A 14,608-nucleotide genomic window follows, 5' to 3' on the forward strand; every position below is an offset into this window, starting at 1 on the left:
AGCTCATGATATTAGCTCTGCATCAACACCAAACATGACTTTACTGCATATTAGATTGGCTAAATAGTTTAGACAAAGACCGTGAAACAAAGTCCTGGTCCCAAAAACACTCAAGTGTGCCAGGAATCTACTAAGATAACAAGAACCTGCTGGAAAGAGACCTCGCCAATTTAAGGTGGAGCGGAATTTTCGAGTCGGGAGCTGCGAATCGAGAGCCAACTTCAGCGTCGTAATCACTGACGATCAAATGCCATTTTCAAATAAATTGTGTAAATTAACAGATTACACAAATACCACAACTTTTTTTTTCGCGCATAATTTATGCACCGACATAGCCTACTATTCACTTCCAGGACCGACAACAAAAACAGATATGCCGTCTCAGAAACGTCAAAACGATCTTGATACATGAATGCCTTTGGATCATGCTTTTGATTGGATAATATACGTGACTCACCGAAACATTGACCAATAGAAACATGATTTTCATCCGTCCATTTTGCTTTTGACACGTCCCGTCTCCAGATACTCCCGACTGGAGAAAGAGACTGTGGGTCAGATCTCACATTTCAGCCCTGAAATGCAAATAAAATAAAATAAAGTGTCTTGTGACGCATTTTGAATAAAATGAAGTGGAACTGGTAAGAGCAGGTATTCTGGAAAGTCAGCTCTCGTTAGTTTTTTAAATATTTTATTTAAATACTTCACAAACAAACACATATGATGAGTATACGAAGGGCAAATAACCTTAAAAATTGTCAACAACAAAAAAAAAAAAAGAGAGAAAAGAAACAGTTGATTCGGGAAGGCACAAGAAAATGTACAGACAAAATACCAAAAATTACACATAAACTTATAAACAAAAGCACATGCTTGTTATTTCTTATTATTTTGTAATAAGAAATAAAAAAATTACTTACCTCACACTTTAGCATGTTACATAGGGCCATCATTCAGGATGTTAATGGGTCAGTGACTGGCAGGGAGACTGGTGGAGCATTAAATAGTTTATTTATTTATTTATTTATTTATTTATTTAATTTTCTGTCTGTAGTAGGCTATTTGTCTTGAGATGGTTTGTTATAATCAAAAAGGCTTATTTCTGTGTTCAGCCTACAGATATTGGAGAACTCTAAGTCCCAACATCAATATAATTCACGAGTTGTTGAATAGGCCTGATATATGTACAGTAAGCACCATAATTCATTGGATAGTGACACATTTTTTGTTATTTTGGTTTGAAAGGATACAATGACAATGAAGTTGAAGTGCAGACTGTCAGCTTTAATTAGAGGCTATTTTCATACATATCGGATGAACCGTTTAGAAATTATAGAACCTTTTACACATAGTCCCCCCCCATTTTCAGGCATCAAAAAATATTGGACAGTTTAGCATAATGTAGAATAAAGTAATCATTTTTAATATTTGGTCGCACATCCTTTGCATGCATGACTGCTCGAAGTCTGCGATGCACAGACATCACCAGACGATGGGTATCTTCCCTGGTGATGCTCTGCCAGGCCTGTACTGCAGCCATCTTCAGTTCCTGTTTGTTTCGGGGACTCTTTGCCTTCAGTCTCCTCTTCAGCATGTAAAATGCATGTTCAATTGGATTCAGATCCGGTGATTGACTTGGCCAGTCAAGGATTTTCCACTTTTTGGCCGTCAAAAACCCATTCATTGCTCTAGCAGTATGTTTCGGTCATGGTCTTGCTGCATGATGAAGTGCCGTCCAATGAGTTTGGAGGCATTTGGTTTGATCTGAGCAGATAAAATATTTCTGTAGACTTCATAATTCATTGTTCTACTTCTATCTGCAGTCACATCATCGATGAAGACAAGTGAGCCCATTCCACTGGCAGCCATACAGGCCCAAGCCATAACACCCACTCCACCATGTTTCACAGATGAGGTGGTATGCTTTGGATCATGGGCATTTCCTTTTTTTCTCCACACTTTCCTCTTTCCATCACTCTGGTACATGTTAATCTTTGCCTCATCTGTCCACAAGACTTTGTTCCAGAACTCTTGGGGCTTTTTTAGGTGCTTTTTAGCAAACTGTAATCTCGCCTTTCTGTTCTTCAGGCTTATCAGTGGTTTGCATCTAGTAGTGTACCCTCTGTAGTCCTGCTGGTGTAGTCTTCTACGTATGGCAGAGTTTGACATATCTACACCTGCATCAAGGAGAGTGTTTTTGATCTGTTGGGCTGTTGTCAGGGGGGTTTTCTTCACCATAGAGAGTATTCTCCGGTCATCCACTACAGTGGTCTTCCTCAGTCTACCGGGTCTTTTGACATAATTGAGTTCACCAGTTGTTTTTTTTCTTGTTAACGATGAACCAAACTGTTGACTTGGGCATGCCCAGGGTTTTTGCAATGTTCCTGATTGATTAATTTTCATTTCTGAGCCTTATGACGGCCGGCTTATTTTGCATCGACACTGCTGTCTTCCTCATGTTGTCACACCCCAACAACAATCTCCAAAGGCAATTGCAAAGTCTAGAATCAAGACTAGACATCAACAGCTCTCTTCTGCATTCACTAACGACACAAATTAATGCACCTGCCTAACGAAACACATCTGTGAAGCCAATTCAACAAATACTTGTAGTACCTTAAAATGGGGGGACCATGTACAAAAGGTTCTGTCATTTCTAAACGGTTCATTCGATATGGATGAAAATGCCCTCTAATTAAAGCTGACGCTCTGCACTTCACCCTCATTGTCATTGTATCCTTTCAAACTCAAAAGTGCTAGAGTACAGAACCAAAATAACAAAAGATGTGTCACTGTCCAATGAATTATGGTGCTCACTGTATGTGCTAAAATTTGGCAAAGATCTACATGGATGAAATATTTGTTTATTCTGCATAACTTATTAAATACCGTGAATGATGCAGCTAATAAATTATACCTGCAGATTCCCATTCCTCCCCGCAGCCCTTTATCTTCAGCTTCTCTTACCTCAGTTCCACTCCACAACAGATGACTCCACCCATCGAACATTCAGTTGAGCAGGTAAACAGGTAAGTAAGGAAAGGTCCAAAACAGAAACGGAAGCTTAACGGCCATTTTAAAAATGGAGGAGAAAGAAATCCTAGGAAAGAAGGAATAAAATGAAATGTAAAAAACGGAGTAAACAGTCTGTTGTGGAGTGGAACTGAGGTAAGAGAAGCTGAAGGTAAAGGGCTGCGGGGAGGAATGGGAATCTGCAGGTATAATCGCATTAACCCGCGTAATTCAGAAAAAACGGATAACTGGCAATAAAATAGCGAGTTTAATGCGTAGCCTAACAAGCTAAGAGCTCATACGGAATCTAAACATACATTTTAGACCAGAAAGTAATTTAAAAATAACCTTTAAAAGAAAGTTTACTTAAGTTTTTTTAAATATTCCATGACCACTTCTACCATGTGAGGAGGTAGCCTAGTGAGACGGACGTCACAGGACTTGTCGCTTGTTGTTGACATTTTTACACTTACTGCACTATAAACCCTGATTTTGTTTTAAACAATTAAGGGGTTGTTACTTTTTTTCATGTTTTAGAGGGAATCATTCCCATTAGCCTACTAAAATTAAGTGGTTTGCAATATTGAGGAAAAATATACAGTGGAGTGATTATATTAGGCAGAGATTACTCTAGGCCTATATGATATCATTTTACTCATAGTCGGACACCCTCTAGAACCCGGACACGCTTCTTTGCGGCGTTGGTCCCTTCCTTTTTATTGAAAATTTCGAAAAGACGTGGGGGTTGGAAGTAGCCTAGGTGTCCGGTATTTAGGGTAATTAAACTACCTTTGTGTGAAATTCCATCTCCATCCAAACATATATGAACATATTACGACGACTTTAATAAACATTACCCTGTTCGAGTGAATAAAATGGGGCAATTCGGCATTGGATGACGATCTCGCTACAGTTTACTGTCTACTCTCGCAGGCTTTGACTGGGGGTGTCCGTCTATCTTTGACTAGGCTAACCGACGAAGGTCTTCTAGTTTTCCCACTAGGAAAAAAATAAGGTTAGCTGACCTTACAATTCCTATACGTATGTGTTTGTGACAAGTTGTCTGTTGTTGTCTGTTGTCAGTTGCTGTGTTTCAAGCTGCTTATATATCGGGTGAACGGACAAGGAAGAACGCAGGCACCTATTACGCGAAAAAGCGTCCATCTACAGGTAAGCGGACGAAAAGGCTGCGTCCGAATCAAGCGGCCAAAACCAGACGTTTTTGAAGCTCATTTCCTGGTCTTGTTGTTCCTGGTTGCTCACTAGCGCCACTACGGTTGGCTCCAGTATAGGTGTTTTCATATCCGGTTTCCATGTAAGTCTACGGTACAAATGCGGTCAAAATACAAAGTCAATAATTTTTTCTCATGAGAACAAATAGTCACAATATGTGTATTTTATTCGTCTTATGACTGTCCATGGGTCGATTTCATGATTTATTGTGTCATTTGGGCACTGTTATAATATTTGTTGTGGACCAATGAGGTACAGTTTGCGTCACTTCCTGATTACTGCGGAGGACTAAGCTACAGTAGGGGCTACAGTCTGTGGTCACTGGGGTGGGAGGTGGCGCCTCTTGGCCTTGACATTGCGGCTCCTACCACGGTAGCATTGCTTTGGAATAAATCTTATTTAATTTCGGTGAGGCAGGATAGCCTATATTGTTTGTAGTACCGTAACTTGGCGTCATTTTGATATCAATACTTTGAATGGCAGGCCTGGATTTTGGCAGTCTGAATGAATGAGTTATAGAATCATGTATGTCTTGTATGTGTGAGTAACTTGGCATTTTTGTACGTTGAAAACGTGTTTTTCATGAGATATCATTTCTTTTTGCAAAGCGTTTTATTATGAGAGTGAGAAATGCGAAGTGACCCTGTAAGAAGCGGTTGTGGATTATGGCTATCCTTGTGTGAATTTATACAGTCTGATGAGCGTGTACCGTTTGCTATATATGTAAAACAGTGGCTGTGACAAAGGGTGCGGTGGCGTAAGTGTAAACGCATCAGAAACACAGGTGAAATATGGCCAGTGTATGTACTCACGGATTTGACGGCCATCCAACGAGCCTTGATTGACAAAAGAATCAGCAAGCCCGTAGAATTAGAGCTCCCTAAGTCGCAACTTGTGTACCCTTCTGTCCTGCTCCGTTTTCTGTTATTTCGTGGAGATGCACTTTTAGTGTTTGTAAGGTTTATAAGGCATTTTGATAGGCTTATCTGGAATGAATGAATAGGTAGGAATCCTCTTCGCTGTTTTGCTAAGCTAGAACCGGAAAACTTGATAGTGGAGAATAGGAGCAGACACATAGGCCTATGTCCCAGCAGGCTTTGCATATGAGAAAATAAGAACAGTGTGAGAGAAATTAGGAGATGTGATGAAATTGCGTAGTTGAAACAATATGTTTTTAGCAGAATGGGCATGTAGGTGAAGGTTGACATGATCATAGACTATAGTGCGAAGTAAACGAAGTGACCATGAGCGAGCTTAGGTTCCTTATCGAATGGTATATATAACAGTCGGTATAAAGTACTAATTATTAAAGTGGAGGGTTAAGTAATGTGTGAAATTCGTTACACTGATGTGCTTTTTTTCATGTTCAGTACGAGTAGTTATAGTTATGAGTGAGTCATGATTTTAAATGTAATGTTTTAATGGGGAGTTGCAGAACGTACATACGTAGTAATTGTTTGTATGTGGCTAGATAGAGAACAGGGCGAGGTAACATGAATGCAGAAACGTGGGCGTTTGCCGATAAGAAGGTTTTGTACAGGTAGACAAGTGAAGAAATATAGTTAGTAGAAATGGCACAGTGGTGAACTGGTGTAACTTTTTAATAAAAGGAATACATTTGCCGTCATGCATATGGGTGGCCTTGAGTGAGTTTTGGTAAAGCAAATATAAGCGTAAGAAAACGTTAGTGTAAAAGAGGAAATTATCTGCCTGAAGGCGAGGCGGGATTCAATCCTTCAACCGGAGGTTTACCAGTCTGTGACTTTGCTAGTGCAGCACCATGACATAGCTATGCAATGCGTGAAATATCATTAGCAAACCTGTCCGTGGTTTTAAAGAAGAACACAGGCCAGTAAGCACAGAAGAGCTCCCGTTGAATCCATATGGCTTTGCAATATTGTAGCCGGTTAATAACTGAACATGCAGACGGTACGTCATAATGCAGTGTATAGCCTACGTTCGGTGAACGGCGGGTAGATATGGTGCAAAAGCAATAATTGAGAAGTAGTAGACAATTATTAGTGATTAAAATTATGAATTATAAAATGCAGGTTAAAGAAACATGTCCCTAGCTGGGATTGAACCTAAGACCCCATATTCCCAAGACTGTAACCTTACCCACTAGGCCACAGGCCGATTAGCTGTTTAAACTGCAAATGTTTCAGAGTAAAAATGCATGGGTATTTTGCGTGTGTATGCGAGTTTTTGATTGGGTCGTGTAGGTCAAGATTTGGCTGATGTCGGTAAAATGTCCAATGGGGAGACATGTTGTTAGTGGGATAGGCGGCAGGAAAAATAAGAATGAGAAGAAGAAGAAAGAGAAGAAGGAGAACACACAAAATCCCCTTAGTTTGGGGCTTTATTGTGTGGACATGTGAAGTTGTTTATGAAATCTGTCTGTTGAAATGGGGTCAGAATGTACAGAATTTAATGTTTTTAAGGACTGAGTGTCTGTGGCTGTTGTGGTTATTTCTGTGGGGAACCCTGAAAAGTGCCAAACTCTCGGTGCTGTATAGGTATGGGCATGCCCCCGCCAAGGCGTAACTTGGCGGGATGGCATACCTGCCATCCCAATGTTCTGAAGATGGACTACTAAAAGCGCATCTTAATTACTTCGCCCCGTACATTCTTACAGTGATGTTTCATGCAGGCTACATAAACGTGGACAACCTGGTGAAAAATATTACTTCATTACCAGGGTTGGATTTGAATTAAAAAAGGAATATAGGCTACCAGTCACAAAAGTGAAACGAAATGGTTGTCACATTGAGAATGGTTGCTCACGCTCATCCTCCTGTCCACTCATATTTATCGACATGAATCCCAATTAATTTGATTGTATGAAAATAATTCATTAAATTTAATGCAAGATAGGCATACCATGTTAGGCCTACAAATTTACTACTGTACATATCATCATTCATAAGTTTTAAACATGTGGAATTAAAAACAATCTAGCTATTAATAATCCTATCCCTTTTTCTTGAAAGACAGACTTCTGTGTTATGATTAATATGCTGATTATGATCTGATTATAAGCCTATGCATATAATAGCTTAAGAACCACCGCACAACTCAGTCATGTTGATCGTTTGTTTTCGTGAACGGCTGAATTGTGCTTCACTTTAAATGTTGCTGCCGTAAGGAATTGTGGGGCGGCATTATCTCCTTTCCTTTCGTAAAGGACGGTCCAGTGTGCCCTATGCTAAAGGAGATAAGATAGGAAGCATTGAAGCACCTTTCCTTAGCATTTAGAGAATTCGAACAGCTCTTATCATGGCTGCCACTTAGATACTTCCGGGTTATTTCACTTAGTTAGGAACCTTCCTAAGCACAAAAATTTTGTCCTATGTCTTTTCCTAACCACTGTTCCTTGACCTCGATGGAAAACGTCATGAGGTTAAGGAAAGATGTTAAGGAGAATTTTAAAAAAACTTAGGAAAAGACAACCGCGGTGCCCGTGTTTCTGCCCGCGTTTCTGTCTGTGAGTTCTGCCCTGCCTGAGTTCTGTTTTTTTTTTTTTTGAAAATTCAGCTGTTTTTGTTTTTGAAAGTGCCCTGTCTGGCCTTGTTTTTGTTCCCTGTTTTCTGTTACCTGTATGAGAGTAAAGTCTTTGATTGTATTTGCCATTTTGGAGTTCCTGGTGTTTTTCCCACTCTGTGTTTGGGTCCTGGTCCCCCGGTACCTGACATATCTTAAATCCGGAGGAATGAAAGATATCTTTAACTGAATTTATGACTAAGTCAGAGCTAATGTGGAGATCTCTAATTTGAGTTATGACTAGTCATAATTGAAATGGCGATACAGTATCTGGAGTTCACGTTTTGGATAGTCAAAACTGAATTGTAGGTATCTTTTAATTGGAGGTCCCATACAACTGAATGGTGAAAGTAACTTCAATCTTACTAGCAAAATGTAATTTGAGATATTAAAAGTTTTTTTGATGAGTGAAAATGCAGTTAGATCTTAAATTAGCTCTTTGACTAGTCATAAATCAGTTACAGGTACCTGTAATGTGAATCTGGTCAGGCTATTAAATGTTTGCGACACAATACCTTAATTAGCATTAAACAGGCACAGAAAACAAACTAAGATTGGGGGAACTGGAATTCAGGTAGGGTTGTTATTTCCCAAAAATATATAAAAATAATTGGCACCCCTAAAGATTCTTATAAATAAAATAAAATCAAACTCAATCTACATCAATATTAAGAGAAACTCTTGTGGCCTTCCATGGCTTCCTGTTTCACTGGAGGATTAAACTGAGAACCTGCTTGTGAAACCCATTTTTCATCTTTGCCGCAGAGAAAGACAAAGAATTGACGAACGAAATGAAAATGGTTGCTGACCTTTGAAAATCAGGCAATGGATCAAAAAATAAACTGAAGATGCTAGTTACTACTGTGAGGGCAATAATGAAGTTTAAAACTGCTGGAGCGCAGCATGGTGGTGTGTGTGGAGTTTGCATATTCTCATCCCATGTCTGCATGGGCTTCCTCCCACAGTCCAAAGACATTCAGGTTAAGCTAATTGGAGACACTAAATTGCTTGAATGTATGAGTGTGTAAGTGCATGGTGTGTGTGCCCTGTGATGGACTGGTGACCTGTTCAGGGTTTTTCCTGCCTCTTGCCCAATGCATGCTGAGAGAGGCTCCAGCCCCTCTCACAACCATGTCCAGGAATATGATGTAGGATGGATTTAAGGATGCATATACTGAAAAGAAAAGCACGGTGGTGGATCTTTAATGTTATGGGGCTACTTTGCTCACACTGGTCCTGGGGTCTTTGTTAAGGAAAGCAGCATCGTGAACTCTACCCAAGTACCAGGACAATTTAGCCCTAAACCTGACTACCTCTGCCAGCAGACTGAACCTAGTGGATCTTTCAGCAAGACAATGACCCCAAATTCACATTAAAATCCACAAATAAAAAGGTTAATGATGCAGAAGCATCATTGTGCAATGGCTGCAACAGTCTAAAGACTGCTGAAACTCCCTGAAAACCTGTGAATCAATTGAACAGCACAGCCCATGAGCACAGATCAACAAAGACATCAGGATCTGGAAAGATTGTGGGTGGAGGAAGAGTCTAAGATCCCTCCCAATGTGTTCTCTGGTCTTATAAGACGTTGTGTAAAAAGACTCAGTACCATTATCCCTGCAAGAGGAGGGTGCACACAGTACCAAATACAGGGGTGCCAATAATTGTGACGCACAATTTTTGTAAAATTGTTGTATCATCTGAGAAATGTGTCATTTTGGTAGTTTCCATTATATCATTAAATATATTCCGTATGTTGGACAATGAAAATATACCTCAGCACTGGTAATCTTTATATTCAGCGGTCTTAGTAATTGTTATCATGGGTGCAGAATATTTTGGAGGGAATTGTATTGCTGTACAAGTTTATGGTTAACCTAGCAACCACATAATACACCCTAGCAACCGTTTAAAACACCCTAGCAACCACCTGGAACACCCTAGCAACCACTTTTTACACCCTAGCAACCACCTAGCAACACCCTAGCAACCGCTTAGAACACCCTAGCAACCACCTGGAACACCCTAGCAACCACTTAGAACACCCTAGCAACCACTTAGAACACCCTAGCAACCGCTTAGAACACCCTAGCAACCGCTTAGAACACCATAGCAACCACTTAGAACACCCTAGCAACCACTTAGAACACCCTAGCAACCACCTGGAACACCCTAGCAACCACATAGAACACCCTAGCAACCACCTGGAACACCCTAGCAACCACATAATACACCCTAGCAACCACTTAAAACACCCTAGCAACCACCTGGAACACCCTAGCAACCACATAATACACCCTAGCAACCACTTAGAACACCCTAGCAACCACTTGGAACACCCTAGCAACCACATAATAGACCCTGGCAACAACTTAGAACATCCTAGCAACCACCTGGAACACCCTAGCAACCACTTAGAACACCCTAGCAACCACCTGGAACACCCTAGCAACCACATAATACACCCTAGTAACCACTTAAAACACCCTAGCAACCACTTGGAACACCCTAGCAACCACATAGTACACCCTAGCAACCACTTAAAACACCCTAGCAACCACATAATACACCCTAGTAACCACTTAAAACACCCTAGCAACCACTTGGAACACCCTAGCAACCACATAATACACCCTAGCAACCACTTAGAACACCCTAGCAACCACTTAGAACACCCTAGGAACCACTTAGAACACCCTAGCAACCACCTGGAACACCCTAGCAACCACTTAGAACACCCTAGCAACCACTTAGAACATCCTAGCAATCACCTGGAACACCCTAGCAAACACTTAGAACACCCTAGCAACCAACTGGAACACCCTAGCAACCACTTTAAACACCCTAGCAACCACATAATACACCCTAGCAACCACTTTTTACACCCTAGCAACCACCTAGCAACACCCTAGCAACCGCTTAGAACACCATAGCAACCACCTGGAACACCCTAGCAACCATTTATAACACCCTAGCAACTACTTAGAACACCCTAGCAACCACCTGGAACACCCTAGCAACCACCTGGAACACCCTAGCAACCACATAAAACACCCTAGCAACTACTTAGAACACCCTAGCAACCACTTAGAACACCCTAGCAACCACCTGGAACACCCTAGCAACCACTTAGAACACCCTAGCAACCACCTGGAACACCCTAGCAACCACTTAGAACACCCTAGCAACCACTTAGAACACCCTAGCAACCACCTGGAACACCCTAGCAACCACTTAGAACACCCTAGCAACCACCTGGAACACCCTAGCAAACACTTAGAACACCCTAGCAACCGCTTAGAACACCATAGCAACCACCTGGAACACAGTTAATTTCCAGATTTGTCCCTGTCTGTTCTATGAGATTTGATGTATGTGTGTGTCTGTGTGTATTATTATGTCTGTGCGTTATCGTGTTCTTCTTGTGTGTATTTACAGGTTTGCCAATTTGGGTCAGAACCCACTTGTGAATCTGATCTGGTGTGTTCAGGTGTCCTGAGACAGGGGGCGCTGTTTCTAAAATGAGTTCCTCAGAGGAGACAGAGACTGATGGTGGAACCCACAGCCCTGCGAGAAAGAGGTAAAAATGCATGAATCAGAGAGTCAATGTGCTGTGAGTTAGAGCTGCAGTAAGAGGATGAGTTTTACTGGAAGCTCTGTCTCCATGTTTTGTTCACAGGGTCCGGGTAGATAGGGCTGGGTCACCTGTATCCAGCTGTCTGTCTATGAAGAGTGACCGTTCAATGAATCGTCCAATCGACTTCAGAGGAGAGTTCACAGGTGATCAAAGGTAATGAACCACGTTCGTATTGAATTAGACCTGCAGCAAGAGGATGAGTTTAACTGGAAGCTCTGTCTCCATGTGCTGTGAGTTAGAGCTGCAGCAAGAGGATGAGTTTACCTGGAAGCTCTGTGTCCATGTGCTGTGAGTTAGACCTGCAGTAAGATGATGAGTTTAACTGGAAGCTCTGTCTCCATGTGCTGTGAGTTAGAGCTGCAGTAAGAGGATGAGTTTGACTGGAAGCTCTGTCTCCTTGTGCTGTTAGTTAGAGCTGCAGTAAGAGGATGAGTTTAACTGGATGCTCTGTCTCCATGTACTGTGAGTTAGAGGTGCAGTAAGAGAATGCGTTTTACTGGAAGCTCTGTCTCCTTGTGCTGTGAGTTAGAGCTGCAGTAAGAGGATGAGTTTAACTGTAGGCTCTGTCTCCATGTGTTGTGAGTTAGACAGCTGCAGTAAGAAGATGAGTTAATCTGGAAGCTCTGTCTCCATGTGCTGTGAGTTAGAGCTGCAGTAAAAGGATGAGTTTAACTGGAAGCTCTGTTTTCAAGTGCTATGAGTTAGAGCTGCAGTAAGAGGATGAGTTTAACTGGAAGCTCTGTTTTCAAGTGCTATGAGTTAGAGCTGCAGTAAGAGGATGAGTTTAACTGGAAGCTCTGTCTCCATGTGCTGTGAGTTTGAGCTTTAGTAAGAGGATGAGTTTAGCTGGAAGCTCTGTCTCCATGTGCTGTGAGTTAGAGCTGCAGTAAAAGGATGAGTTTAACTGGAAGCTCTGTGTCCATGTGCTGTGAGTTAGAGCTTTAGTAAGAGGATGAGTTTAACTGGAAGCTCTGTCTCCATGTGCTGTGAGTTAGAGCTGCAGCAAGAGGATGAGTTTAACTGGAAGCTCTGTCTCCATGTGCTGTGAGTTAGAGCTTTAGTCAGAGGATGAGTTTAGCTGGAAGCTCTGTCTCCATGTGCTGTGAGTTAGAGCTGCAGTAAAAGGATGAGTTTAACTGGAAGCTCTGTCTCCTTGTGCTGTGTGTTAGAGGTGCAGTAAGAGGATGAGTTTAACTGGAAGCTCTGTCTCCATGTGCTGTGAGTTAGAGCTGCAGTAAGAGGATGAGTTTAACTGGAAGCTCTGTCTCCATGTGCTGTGTGTTAGAGCTGCAGTTTGAGGATGAGTTTAACTGGAAGCTCTGTCTCCCTGTGCTGTGAGTTAGAGCTGCAGTAAGAGGATGAGTTTAACTGGAAGCTTTGTCTCCATGTGCTGTGAGTTACAGCTTTAGTAAGAGGATGAGTTTAACTGGAAGCTCTGTCTCCATGTGCTGTGAGTTAGAGCTGCAGTAAGAGGATGAATTTAGTCGGAAGCTCTGTCTCCAGGTGCTTTGTGTTAGAGCTTTAGTAAGGGGATGATTTTAGCTGGAAGCTCTGTCTCCTTGTGCTGTTAGTTAGAGCTGCAGTAAGAGGATGAGTTTAACTGGAAGCTCTGTCTCCATGTTTTCTTCACAGGGTACAGGTAGATTGGGCTGGGTCACCTGTACCCAGCTGTCTGTCTATGAAGAGTGACCGTTCAATGAATCGTCCAATCGACTTCAGAGGAGAGTTCACAGGTGATCAAAGGTAATGAACTACGTTCGTATTGAATTAGACCTGCAGCAAGAGGATGAGTTTAACTGGAAGCTCTGTCTCCATGTGCTGTGAGTTTGAGCTTTAGTAAGAGGATGAGTTTAACTGGAAGCTCTGTCTCCTTGTGCTGTGTGTTAGAGGTGCAGTAAGAGGATGAGTTTAACTGGAAGCTCTGTCTCCATGTGCTGTGAGTTAGAGCTGCAGTAAGATGATGGGTTTAGTTGGAAGCTCTGTCTTCAGGTGGTGTGAGTTAGAGCTTTAGTAAGAGGATGAGTTTAGCTGGAAGCTCTGTCTCCATGTGCTGTGAGTTAGAGCTGCAGTAAGAGGATGAGTTTAACTGGAAGCTCTGTCTCCATGTGCTGTGTGTTAGAGCTGCAGTAAGAGGATGAGTTTTACTGGAATCTCTGTCTCCATGTTTTCTTCACAGGGTCCAGGTAGATAGGGCTGGGTCATCTGTACCCAACTGTCTGTCTATGAAGAGTGACCGTTCAATGAATCGTCCAATCGACTTCAGAGGAGAGTTCACAGGTGATCAAAGGTAATGAACTACGTTCGTATTGAATTACACCTGCAGCAAGAGGATGAGTTTTACTGGAAGCTTTGTCTCCATGTGTTGTGAGTTAGAGCTGCAGTAAGAGGATGAGTTTAACTGGAAGCTCTGTCTCCATGTGCTGTGAGTTAGAGCTGCAGTAAGAGGATGAATTTAACTGGAAGCTCTGTCTCCATGTGCTGTGAGTTAGAGCTGCAGTAAGACGATGAGTTTAACTGTAAGCTCTGTCTCCATGTGCTGTGAGTTAGAGCTGCAGTAAGAGGATGAGTTTAACTGTACGCTCTGTCTCCATGTGTTGTGAGTTAGACAGCTGCAGTAAGAAGATGAGTTTATCTGGAAGCTCTGTCTCCATGTGCTGTGAGTTAGAGCTGCAGTAAAAGGATGAGTTTAACTGGAAGCCCTGTTTTCAAGTGCTATGAGTTAGAGCTGCAGTAAGAGGATGAGTTTAACTGGAAGCTCTGTCTCCATGTGCTGTGAGTTCGAGCTTTAGTAAGAGGATGAGTTTAGCTGGAAGCTCTGTCTCCATGTGCTGTGAGTTAGAGCTGCAGTAAAAGGATGAGTTTAACTGGAAGCTCTGTGTCCATGTGCTGTGAGTTAGAGCTGCAGTAAGAGGATGAGTTTAACTGGAAGCTCTGTCTCCATGAGCTGTGAGTTAGAGCTTTAGTCAGAGGAAGAGTTTAGCTGGAAGCTCTGTCTCCATGTGCTGTGAGTTAGAGCTGCAGTAAAAGGATGAGTTTAACTGGAAGCTCTGTCTCCTTGTGCTGTGTGTTAGAGGTGCAGTAAGAGGATGAGTTTAACTGGAAGCTCTGTCTCCATGTGCTGTGAGTTAGATCTGCAGTAAGAGGATGAGTTTAACTGGAAGCTCTGTCTCCATGTGCTGTGTGTTA

The 14,608-nt window shown here is 42.0% G+C and overlaps 1 long non-coding RNA gene across 1 annotated transcript; it reads right to left on the reverse strand.

The window, feature by feature from the left end:
- Nucleotides 1-462: 462 nt before the first annotated feature.
- Nucleotides 463-3,018, reverse strand: LOC118218976. Its single transcript, XR_004763620.1, has 3 exons — nucleotides 2,918-3,018; nucleotides 921-988; nucleotides 463-575 (listed from the first exon to the last, which is right to left on the reverse strand). It is a non-coding gene; the product is annotated as an uncharacterized LOC118218976 (long non-coding RNA).
- Between the last annotated feature and the right edge of the window lie 11,590 nt (nucleotides 3,019-14,608).

The sequence above is a fragment of the Anguilla anguilla genome, chromosome 19 (assembly GCF_013347855.1).
Source record: "Anguilla anguilla isolate fAngAng1 chromosome 19, fAngAng1.pri, whole genome shotgun sequence".
Lineage (NCBI taxonomy): Eukaryota > Metazoa > Chordata > Actinopteri > Anguilliformes > Anguillidae > Anguilla > Anguilla anguilla.